The sequence below is a fragment of the Ursus maritimus genome, unplaced genomic scaffold, assembly GCF_017311325.1.
Source record: "Ursus maritimus isolate PB19 unplaced genomic scaffold, ASM1731132v1 scaffold_4, whole genome shotgun sequence".
Classification (NCBI taxonomy): domain Eukaryota; kingdom Metazoa; phylum Chordata; class Mammalia; order Carnivora; family Ursidae; genus Ursus; species Ursus maritimus.
Window position 1 is genome coordinate 85,312,051 of NW_024426552.1, and position 12,712 is coordinate 85,324,762.

Here is a 12,712-nt window from a genome sequence, read left to right on the forward strand (position 1 = left end):
TTTTTACCCCGTTTTACTATTTGCTCCCTCTGTATCTTCCTTGGTGAACAAGATGGTGCCTGGCATATCCTTGCACAGAACATCAAGGAGCTTCTGCCTCCTAAAGTCTGGAGGCTGCTGGAAACTGCTGACTTCATACTCTTGAGCCCCAGGGGCTGAAATGACAAAGGCTGCCCATCACCATCAACAGAGGAAAAAGCCAAGGATGGCTGCCTTCTCTCTTCTGCCTTCCAAATCCCTCACGAATATATTTGTTTGGCAGAGCCCAAATTATATCTGAAACCCTACTGGCAATGGAATATGAACAATGTTGTTCCCAGGTTTCTAGCCCCTGCAAAACAGGGAAGAAACAAGAGTATAAAGGGGGAGCCAGATACATATAGACAATATCTAGCCATTGTGTATTACCAAATTAATAAGAATAGCCCAGTTTGACTAGAAGAGAAGAAGTATTGAATATGTATGGAGAAGACTGATACTGGTTGGAGAGAGTTGGAGAGGGGCAAGGAAAGGGAGAGAAAGCCAGACCTAAAGATGGAATGGGTTACAATGTCTATTTACTAGAGATCTATTATAGTCTTTAACCAGGAAATTTACACCATTAAAGCAGTGATATCATTGAAGTGACAGAAAAGACTTTGTATTAGTGTGTTATGGGAGTGGAAAGAAAAGAGGAAAGTAGAGACTTGATTACGGAAACCTTTTAAGAGACAATTTTAGGAAATCACGAGTAAGGTTAGAGAGGCTGTGGATTAAGATCAATGTGGCAAGAATGGGAATAAAAGGGCACATGTGAGAGATATGGTTCCTGGGTCCAGAAACAGAACCTTGTCTCTAGGAATATTCTAGTGTTCACAGCAGCATCACACCACCTGACTCATTCCTGTCCCCTGGAGGTGCAGCTGGCCGACTGAAGAACCACAGAGCCTCACCAACCAGCCCATCAGCACATCATCCTTTTCTAAGAAAGGATCCATATTTGCTTCTGCCATTTTATCTCCTTTTGCAATTTCTTTGGAGTACTTACACTAAATATGGAAATGAAATAAGATGAGCTGAGGAATTCCATGATGTTTCCTCTCTCCCATTGTCTAAAGAAGACTCCAAACTCTTCTTGTCTCAAAGCCAACATTTTTACAACTAACTAACTAACTAAACTGTATTTTCTATCCCAACCCCATCAGGTTGATCTTAACCATTCATTCATTCACATGCTCTTCAGTCCACAAATGTTTATTGAGTAGCTACTCTGTGCTAGGCCCCACTGAAGATAACAACAATAAAAGCCCCGCATCATGGATCATATAGTAGGGAGAGGTCAACAAATAAAGTACGGCATATGTTAGAAGGGAAGTGCAAGGAAGAACAACAGAGCAATGCCCACCTTCACAGAATTCTCCCTCTCTCTTGTTCTTTTTTTTTTTCCCTGCCTTTCCAAATCCAGCCTATTTTTCAAGATCCAGAGCAAATTTTCTTTCTACTCTATGCTTTCCATAACCCTTCAGCTCACAACAACCTCATCTCACTCAGTGTCTCATATTGTCGGTGTCATGTCTTCGTGCACTGTTCATGCATAAAACAGTCCCCTCTTCTGAAAAGCATTATATAGAATAGATGTGGTTACATGTAAACACAGGAGCTTGAGAATCTTTCTTTTAAATGTTCAGTGAGATCGCATGACTTTTGTAGCAAGATGATAATGTTTTATAAGAGTTTGATTGATGTGTCTGAAGTAACAAAGTAAAACTTGAAAGAAAAAGACATAATGACTTGTACTGGAAATTGGGGGTTAAGCAATAAAATGGGGGGGAGGGATGGGGCCACAGTCTGATTGGGATAAATCTAAAAGAGATGGAAAGGTCTTTGCAATGAAGTCATGGAGACAGAAGAGATGGGGCAGAAGGAATTTATCCAGAGTAGAACATTTTGAGAAGAACATTATGAGAGGAATATTTAAAAGAAAGAATATGAGGACATCTAACTCTTCATGATAATGTCCTGAGAAGCTGAATATTTATAACCAGAGCAAGAATAATCAGAGATATTCTATGGACCAACAGTCCTCACATTTGTTTGATAAGAAAAAAACCCACTGGTGTCTGTGTGTGTGTGTGTGTGTGTGTGTGTGTTTAATATAAATTTCTGACTCTCTCTCTTGACCAACTAAGTTAGACTCTTCTGATAAACAGCCAAGGAATGTGTGCTTCTAGTTAATATGTATTCTAAGTGATTCTCTTGATTTGGTAAGTTTAGAAAACACAGATTGACAAAGACCAGGACAGTGGGCATCAGATTTTGCTATCTACAATACTTTCTGGTTGTCCTTAGCCTTGAGAACCATAAATACAACAGTCTAGGTCTAGGAAAATGCTGGCAAAGCTGGTATGTAAAATCTCCACCGCTTTATAGTGGAAAGCTGTGGTAGATGCTGTTGGTTGGCTGACCAAGAGTCACTCTAAGCTCCCTTGCCATTTTCACTAGAGTCTGGAAAAGCTAAATACCCACCTTCCCAAGTATTCTTGCTGCTAGACATGTCCAGGTGACACATACTGGCCGATGAGATCGAAGTTAGGTTTCCTGGGGTTTCTAGGAATGCTTTTGTTTCCTTGGTGTGAAAGACAGACATGACTGGTACCATTCCATGTTTTCTTCCTGGCCTGAAATCAGGTATGATCGTGGGATTGAAGGGAACTAGCAGGAAGGACAAGTCAAGAGAGAAAATGACCTTAACATTGTGGACCTGGATTGCTTGCTGTGAAGAGGAAGAAGGAGGAAGGGGAGGAGGAGGGGGAGGAGGAGGAAGGGGAGCTAGAGCTCATTTCTCATGAGCTGAGGAGAAAAAAGAAGACAGGGAAGGAGGAGGAAAGACGTCTTCTATTTTTAAAAGCCATTTTAAAAGTGGAATTTCTGTTACTTACAGCTGAAATCATCCCTAACTGAATCAAAGGAAAACTGGGGTAAGCCCAGGCCTGAGGCAAGAAAAGACCCCTCATCTTTAGAAATACGCGTGAGTGAAAGAATAAGTCTCGTTTTCTCATTAGGGATGGATGAGAACAAGAGTGTAAGGATTTTGAACACTGGAATCTGAGTCTAAGGGAGAATTCCAGAAAGGGAATAGAACGGAGAAAGCTGACACTTTATGCCTGTGCTATCTCAATAATACGATATTTGCCTTAACAACATAAATGTTGTAGCTTCACATTCCCTCAATGAAATGTAAAATGGGCACAAGCAAGGTATAGTAGTAAAGGGGTTTCAGCTCTCAGGATATCTTTTGGAGGTCTTGCTGCTAAGAGCAAAGCATCTGATAAATTAGTAATTTGTCTTTCTGAGAATTTCACCTCTGATAGGGTAAAGGAAATAACCAGATGAACCACTATTTCGTATTTAATTCTAACCAAAAGAGAGAGAGACAAGTTGCACAATGGATGTGGAGTCAGAGAAGAAAGGGCCCAGGTCACCCTAGGTCCTGTGATTTCAACTCTCCATAATTCTTATTCTCAAGGAAGTTATAGTCTGTGGATGGAGGAAAACCAGGCAAGTGCTCAAATGCATAGCTACCATTTATTGAACATCTACTGTGAACAGCAATATGATTAATCATTTATATATAATATTTAAAATATTTACAAATGCTCTGCCAGGTAGATATTATCCTCAGTTAACAAATAGACTAAATGTTTATCCTGGTTAAGTAAATTGTTCAAAGCCACACAGCTCGTGAGGAAGCCAGCTCCAGCCCCACTCCTCTCTCATTTATTGAATCAGCGTGATCCCAGGGGCCTAGTAAGACCAAAGGAGGCTTTACTCTCTTCTGCTCTCTCCCACGTATATTCAAGAACACCAAGAGTTCATTTGCGTGGATTTGGCCCCTAAAACTAGCCAACTTTAACAACTGACTACAAAGGAGTAAAATTAGTTCCACCTTTGAAATTGGAATATCTGCTGAGCTTCTAGTAGGAGAACTCATTCCTTGAATGAATGACCATTATCAGTCCTTCTAAATTTTTAAAAATATTTCTCCTAAATTGTCAGGAGCACTTAAAACACAACTCCTTAATGACAGAATATGTAAAAAATCTTTATCTTAGCATTGTAAGAGAACTTACATGTTAAAAAAAAAAGATCAACTCTTTAAATGTGAAAATAACAGTTGTGCAATGCATTGAAAGCCTAAAATGTTAAGAAGTAGATAAAATTACAACATAAAAGTTTTACCTTAAACTTTTAATGAATTATATAATAGTTTAAATGGTTGACTAAATAATACTGCCGACTTGACCAATTATATACTGATCAATTTGGGCATATATATATATATTTTTTTTTCTAGTTTCAATGAAATAAGCTAATTACTCACTTTCTTCATTATAGCGTTAATCCTTGACTAAATTATTGGAAAACTAAATTACACTTCACATTTTTTTACCTGTGTAAATTCAGCTTACATGTTTTAGTTATAAATAATAAAGCCAATGAAGTCACTAGATATGAGTAGTCTAGGAAACATGTCTTGAGGTTCACAGGCTTTGGTTAAGATACCAGAGACAAGAGGTGGTTTCAGCCAAAGATCTTCACTGAATTGAGAGAGCCACATAACTAACGACACCCTAGATCTTGCATATTCCTGGAAGGGGAAAATACCCAATAAACTGAACACGGAGTTTACATTACAACAACTTTTAGCATACACAACACTAGCTCGCCTGAAAATTGAGGGAAAAGTTGTCCATGCTGTTCGTTTAGTGGCAAAAAGAAAGGAATATGTTCAGAAATAAACAACGATAAAATCTGGTCGATTCACATTTCTCCAGATGCAGAGAAATTAGAGAAAAATCACAAGGCACATTGAATCGGTTATTTGCTTGGTACAGAGACACACATTTGTAGAATATTTCAAACTCTTCTCATTGCTTTGAGGGCTGCTGTGTTGTTAGGTAGGGCTGAGCACCGGCAGCATGACTGGGGGTTAATGCCTAGGCTGGCCTCTGGCCACACCCTGCACCCTAGCACCCTGCAAGGTCCCAGTGCAGGAAGGTGTATCTAATTCTAACTGGTCCACCCAGAGGGAGCACAAGGGACCTGCGGAAGCTGGCTGAGTCACTCAGTGGCCCTGCTTTCATGAATGAGGAGGACAAAAAGGTAGTCCAGAAAGACTTTCTTCTGGGAATGAATGTATAAATGCGACTTCGATGTGGCCCTTCCGGGCTCTGGATATTTTGGACAGCGTGGATCTGAGACTGCAGCGTGTAGGGCCACATCCTTGGCACTTTGCTAAAGGGAGTGGGATGGTCCTACACCTGCACATAAATGTGCACTTCTAGACAGAGGGCATTCCCATGGTCCTGTGGCTCTCCTTACTGGTCTGCTGAAAATCTGACCTCAGATAGATCCCTGGCCAATATTATTTTATGGCTCTGATGGAAAATATTCAACAATTTGCTCTCCTCCTACTGCCTTCTAGTTCCTTTTTTCCCCTTGACCCTAATTACTCCTTGACCTAGAATCCCAGGGTGTTAGAAAGTGAAGAATCCTTTGAGATCAAACCCAGCAGCCTCTTGCTTTCTGCATGATAGAACCGAAGCCACTTTGTGCTTTTTGCCCCACTTAATTCTTCTGATATCTGCTCACATTCTGCACCATTCACAAGCTCCTGGAAAATATGAGCTAGAAAAATTTGCTCGCTGCAAAATCTTGCTGGGCCTAGTCCCAAACCCAACCTAAGGCGTATAAGAAAAGGAAAGAAAACAAGAAACCTACATTCTTTGAAACTTAAGGAACTGTTGATCTTCATTATATTATTTGTAGCCTATATGAACTTTTTATTTCATTAGTTAAAACCTTGAGTGTAGGAGCTGTATCTTTTAAAGTATCTTTTAATATACACGGAGTCTAGCACAGTATCGCGAATGCCCAGGAGCTTAATAAATAGTATTTGTTGACGATGAGCTGATCTATTCCCTTAGCTGACTAGCGGTATCCCACATAATCACCCCAGACAGGGGAGAATCCATCCTGCTCTTAAAGACCTCCCGGGAGTGAGAATCTAAACCTTCTTCCATAACTCATTTCAGTGTCTAATAAGGCTTAGAGTCTGCTGGAAGATTCTTCCCATGAAGGTGGCATTTAGGAATATTGTGTGGTAAACACAGGATCCCCCCCCCCCAAGGCATTGGAGCCAGTCACTGGAATGACAAGGAACTGTCCTGGGAGATGGGGTGAGGGAGCCTGGGTAGGATTTTGAGGGGAAGGGAGTCACATGAGGAAGAGATTAGGTTTCTTTCCTGTTCAGAGGAAGTGGCCTTTTTTCATACTTGTGAGTAGAACTGCCCAGTGTTAAAGAGATTTGGGATGGGTAGAAGTCAGGAAGTTGGGAATGTGGGGAGAGTTCTATGGATGATGGTGGAAGGCAAGTCTGCCTTTTGCTACCTAGCTTTTTACATCCTTCCCTGGAGCTGTCTGTGAGGATAAAATTGCCATTACCATTCCATGGACAATCGGGAAATCTTCGTACCCAAGCCATTCTACAAGTGATCTGGATATTTCCTCAGCAGAGAGAGAGAGGAAGACAGAAAGAAGACAGAAGGAGAGAGAGAGAGAGAGAGAGAGAGAGTGTGTGTGTGTGTGTGTGTGTGCGCACACGTACACACATAAATGGAAGGGCTTGTGGAGGCAAAGGGCTAGAGTGACAGGAGGTGAAGGAAAGGTTAGTAGGCACCTAGCACCCTCTCGGCTCAAAGCGGACTCGGGCAAGGGACTCAAGTCGGGGCTGAAAACCCAAGCTGATGCCCAAACAGAGGAACTGCAGGTTCGGTGACATCTGGAAGAGGAAGTGGGAGGGCAGAGTTGGAGGGAGAATAAGGATGGAAGTTAAGCAGTGCAGGTCAGAGAAAGTTGGTCTGCTGAGATACCTGCCCCGGAAGGGATACAATAAAGCTGTGCCTCCAGGAAAATGGGTTGGCAAGATCTAGTTGAGAAGTCAGTTTCAGCCTAATGGTTGGGATACATGTCGGGGCTTCCACCTACCCTGTGCTTATGTCCTGGACTGCTGCAAGGCCAGGAGGAGTGCTGTGATCCAAGGACCTATGCAGGGGGAAGGTGGGTTGGTGGCCTGCCTTCCCTACTGGGGGCTTGGGATGAAATGTAGCTGGATGAAGTTGGTACCACTGGATAGATCTGAGAATATTCAAATTGGGAACAATCAAGACAAATTTCAAATTCTGCCATGCCCTGATTGTTTGGAGGAGAGAGCATAGCCTGCACCTAGCTAGAAGTTTGCTTTGAGGTGGCTGAGACCAGGCGGGATTGCGGCACGCAAGGCCAGCGGAGAGAATTGGTACATCCATGATGACCAAATAATTAGTCACTTAGGAGAACCCAGATCAGTTTGGGTGACAAATGCCCTGGTCCCCCATGTCTTAGCCAGTCTTTCGCAGGGTCCCCATAAACAAAGAAGGTAGTTGATTGGAGAACAGTACGAAGCAGTGGCATTAAAAACCTGAGATAACATAAGAAGTCCAAAGTGGCATTAACAGCCTGGAGAGGAAGTGTGGGTGGAAGGGAATGAGTCATAAACAGTGGGTTATAAGCCTTCTAAGGATTGTCAACCCCTTGGAGTAGAACAAGGCCCCATACACTTGTTCCATTCCCTATTTCTTACTAGCTCCCACAAGTCATTTTCTACAGCTCTGCAGGAACCTGATGTTATTGTGTTCAAACTGTAAATGATTTATTTTATGAATGCTGAATCACAGGACCATGGTTAAAGAAAATAATCTTCACATATAAGAATCCCTAATCTGTTCCCTAAACTCTTCTTTTCCTTCCTCACTTATGTGTGTGAGTGTGTGTGTGTGTGTGTGTTGATTGGGATGTCTGTTCCAGATATCAGCATCGTTCTCAACGCACACGTTTTGAGGAGCTTTCAGGTCAAAAACTTAAATTCAAATCCAAAGCTGTCCAGAGCCCTAAATACCAGTCCTGCTTTTCTTGGCATTTTCCAATTTCTCTGGCACACATCCATGAAAAATAATGAAATACCACTTATTAAATTTTTGGTTATAGTGGACCTTTTATACACTTTTGCTTATATGTTATTAGGTCCCTGTTTTACATCAAATCAAGCTGGGCAGCTCATTTAAGGTGTTTATTAGACTCAAGGCCGATCTGTCTATGATAATACTGGGATTTCTGTAACAGTCTACTAGCTCAAATATTTCCTCTACAAATCAGGGAGATATATATATGTGTATGTATATATATATATATATATATATTTTTTAAGCTGAGAGTATGCACTTTAGAAAACAATGTTTTACCACATTCTGATTTAGGCTTAAGAAATGGCTAGGCTGTGGACATGGATATTACTTATTATTAATATTCTAATATCACATTTTAATAAGATTAGAGAAAAGGGAATCCTTTTTCCATATTTAGGATGCGTTTTATAATCTTCTTTCTTAAGCACTTTTCAACATTCCCACTATGCTATACTTAATGGTGGAACTTGTGCCCCTATAGGCTGGTTGAGAATGGGGGTAGGGTAAGTCTGAAGAGCATGCCCTAAGTGCTCTGCCTACAGCTCAAAGGTCTTTAAATTTTCTTTTATCTTACGATTTTATAATTTCTCTTTGTTACGCTATAAAAATGACCCCCCACAGTACTCCATGAATAAACTGACTCTTCAGAGCAATATACCAGGTTTATCTAATAGCTTTTTTTGTGTTTCTATTAATTTGACTGAGTACTTTGGCATCATACTTATGCATTGGTTAATTTTTGTGTGTGTCAATTTTGTAAGTAGTAAACTTGTAGATAACATTCCAAAGACTCCAAACAAAGCATTGGTCTACTGTTCCAGATGTATATAATGAAAGCTCACCCTGAATGGTTACTCTGTGCCTTGTACATTAATAAATTAAACAAGCATAATCTTTGCCATCAAGAAGCCCATGGTCTAGTGGATGAGACAGACTGTAAATCAAATAATCAGATAGATACATACAAAATGGCCATTGTGATAAGCACTGTAAAGGGACAGAAACTTGGTGTGAAGAGACCATTTGAATAATAGGGAGATTTGATCTTGTCCAGAGGTCAGGAAAGTTTTCCCAAGAAAGTGATGCTTGAACTGAGATCTGGAGGAGGAGTAGAAGTACTGGGTTAACTAAGGACAAGAGATGCAGCATGGGGGAAGAGAGAGGTCCCCAAAATTTGTGAAAATTTGTGGTGGGAGGGAGCATAGCTCAATGTGGCTGCCACACAGAGCCCAGGGCCAGAAGGATGCATGCATCTGGGCTTCAGAGAAGTTTGGGCATTCAAGGTTTTTAAGCTGCTTTGTGCAAACATTTTGGAGGAAAGTAGAAAGGAAGCAGGGAGTTAGGAGTTTATTGCGAATAAGAGATACTGCTACTTGGTCTCTCTATTTAAGTATATTTAATCAATTCATAAGATTTAAAGAGATCTCTAAGATAAAATTTATCTCAAAGCTTCCAAGTATTAATTTACCTAGACCACTCCAAGTAGATCATTGTTGATCAGTTTAAACCTCCAAGGATCAAGTTCCTAAAATTTGTTGTGGGGCAATTCTCTTACTACTTCTTCTTGGTTAATATGTAGTCTAGGAGGCATGCCTTGGTCAACACAGGAACCCTTATCAGGAAGATCTCAAAGGGCTGCCCAGGGAAGGCAAACTGCAATAAGTTCAGTAGGTCTTTCCTACAGCTGTCGTTAAGTCGGGCTTTGTGGAATAGGTAAAACTGTTTCCAAGACTTTCCTGCCCAGTCGGTGGCTCTTCTCGGGCCTCTAAGTCATGGTGAAAGAAACTTTCCTACTGGGCATTTGTTTTGGTCCCTGCTTTCTCATTTTTTTCTTCCCAAACTTCATGTTCCTATTGCAAACTTATTGCCCCATACCATAATCTTCCCCTCTATTCCATTTTAAGTGGTCTCTCTGACACATTAATTTGTGTTAAATGTATTGGAAAGTTCTAATAATTATTTGGAACCATGGTTTCCTATTCAATTCTTAGGTGAGAAACAAAAAGTGTTTTATAAGTACCCTCCCCTCCCCACCTCCCTGCCTTAAAACCAAGGCTTTGTTATTATTTAAGAATCATTTTAGTGACTTGCAGTTCAAGTTCAAGGTGAGGAGAGAAGACTGTTTTGTGTCAGATAGTTTTGGGCAGATGGTAGGACAATGAGCTGTCTCTCTAATAACCAAATATATAAAGTTGCTTGTTTTTATAGGTGAACTTTCTTATTGTATAGCTAGGCTAAGGGAGACTTTATAAGTGAGAGTCACATTTACTAAGAAGTATAGTTTCCGGGGGCCTGGCTGGCTCAGTCGGTAGAGCATGCGACTCTTGATCTCAGGGTTACAAGTTCAAGCCCCACATTGGGTATAGAGATTACTTAAAAAAAGATAAAAGAAAAAAAAAAAGTACAGTTTCCTCCTGCTATGGGCAGGCTCTTCCCAAATACATTGAAATATTCCATTTTGGGGTACTGAGGGAGAAAGGTTGCTCCTCCACTTTCCCTGAAATGAGTAACACTGAGTTTCATTGCTTTGCAATATTGTCTTGGGCATAAGATCCCAAATGGAATGTGGCATGAAACAGAATTCTTGCAGAGTTGCTCATGTGTGCAGCTGGGCATGGCATGAAAATCCCCAGAGCAAAACTTCAGATTGCCAAAAAGAGTTAGTCCCAAAGCTCCTCAGTAGAACATACTTCAGATTTCACGAAGCATCACCCGAGTCCAAACTGTATGCCTTTTCCTCACCAGAGCGTCTCTCCAGCTCCTTGCGGGCCCTCATTCGGGCTACATGGCCAACGCTGGAGAGGAGGGCAGGGTCAGACTCAGGGAAAATGGTGAGGTTTACAGGTTGTTTCTTTAGAGCAGGAGTCGGCAAAAGTATAACCCGCAACCAAATCCAGCCACAGCCTGGAGCTACAAATGGTAAATACATTTTTAAAGATATGGCAGAAAACAACAACAGCGACAACGAATATAGTCCGCAAAGCCTACCGAAGTTACTACCTAGCCCATTACAGGAAAAGTTTGCCCACCCAGCTTCGGAGCCGTCCCATCTGCCTTTCTCCGCCCTCACTCCTCTTGGACTCCTGGTCCAGCCCAGCCCTCAGCTCCAGGTTTACTTACTCAGCAATTAGAGCTAATCCCCCCCCCCCCCAAAGGCAAACCCATTGAACTGACTGCCTTTTCCCAGCTGGAGGAAGAGTTGTTCCCCCGCTCCTTCCTCTCCTTTTCCCCCTTCTTACTTCCCTTGGCTTCCACTATGTGCTATGGAATGGAGGTGGCCCTCCTCAGGCTGTGGGTACACGGTTCTCCGCTCGCTACCCAAAAGTAGAGCATTCCTGTGAAAACGTTCATAAACCGAAGTGGCGTCAAGCAAAGAGGCAATTACATCAATTAGTATGGAAAAAATTGTGACCATTCCCAGACACGAAAAAGCCACCTCTCTGAGGTTTTTCTGATACGTTAGGGCACATCTTGCTAATGGATGCACAAAATAAACGGCGATAAAGCCCAGATGCTCACCAGCACAGTGTGACACGGCGGCTCGACGCTCAGGAGTGTAGTTCCCATGGAAGGTGCTCGGCGGGGCCGCTCTTCCTGCTACGGCCGTGCACTGCCGAGAACAAGTTGCTACACAACAAATGGGGAATGCTGGCTTTTGCTTTTTGCCTTTGCCTTAAAAGCGAAAAATCTCTTTGGATTTCTTTTGGCTAGTGAAAATGGGTATGAAGGTAGGCCTTTTGTAAAAGCAGATGTAACATGAACTTTGAAAAGTGAGGGAGACCTGTACTGCAGTTCTTAATGCCCGGAGGCAAGCATTCCCGCCAGCCAGAAGCTTCTGGAGAGCCAGGGTCTTGCATATCCTCTGCAAAAGCAGTGAAGATGTCTGCTCCTTGGGACTTCCTTGAGTTATAAAACCTGTGGTCCTAAGAGAGGTTTTCCAGGACCTCTGAGCTCAGCTTGTGACCCATAATGCTCTCTGGCTCCAGCCCTTGAGCGGTTTGCTCCCCTGCCAGGCTCAGATCTGTTTGCTATCAGGAGTGGTGGTTAAGGGCATGAACTCATCCACCTAGATGAAAACGAAACTGATGTTTACTAGCTAGGAAACCTCAGGCAAGTCTCTTAATCAGCTTGTGATTCAGTTTCCTCATCTGTGGACCGGGGATAATAATGGTTCCTCACTCATATGTCTGCGACTAGGATTAAATGAGTTAATCTGTGTACAATTGAACAAGGCCTACACACAGGTAAGTACTCAGTAAAGTGCGAGCTCCTACTACTATTTGATATTCTGAGGTTAGGCTGTGTCATCGGCTTGTCTTGGCTTAGGTCTCCACTTTCTCCGGCTCTTGCTCAAAGTGCTGTCTGCTGTCACACTTAGTCTGGCTACCCACAGTGGGTAAGCAAGACTGTTAAACAGGTGAAAATGTGTTTAAGAGGCTTCCCATCTCCCTTATTCTTTATACCTTTATTATACAGGATGATAATGACTAAAAATGCCTTACGTCTGTATGGGGTGGTGTTCTGCTTTCACAAATGTTATTTAATTGGATCCACACAACAGCCCTGTGAAATGGCCGGCACATGGTAGGCACCCCTAAATGTGGACTGAGTGAGGGAGGTGAGCTGCGAGGCTGCCAGTTAGTGGAATGATCTGGCATGACCATGGAGAG

The 12,712-nt window shown here is 42.1% G+C and overlaps 1 long non-coding RNA gene across 1 annotated transcript in view; it reads right to left on the bottom strand.

Annotated features, from left to right (window-relative positions):
• LOC121100431 overlaps window positions 1-11,988 on the bottom strand; it is an 80,325-nt gene extending 68,337 nt beyond the window's left edge. Inside the window, exon 1 of the long non-coding RNA XR_005832235.1 lies at window positions 11,562-11,988. This is a non-coding gene — a long non-coding RNA (uncharacterized LOC121100431). The remainder of the gene's footprint in view (window positions 1-11,561) is intronic.
• Window positions 11,989-12,712: the final 724 nt, after the last annotated feature.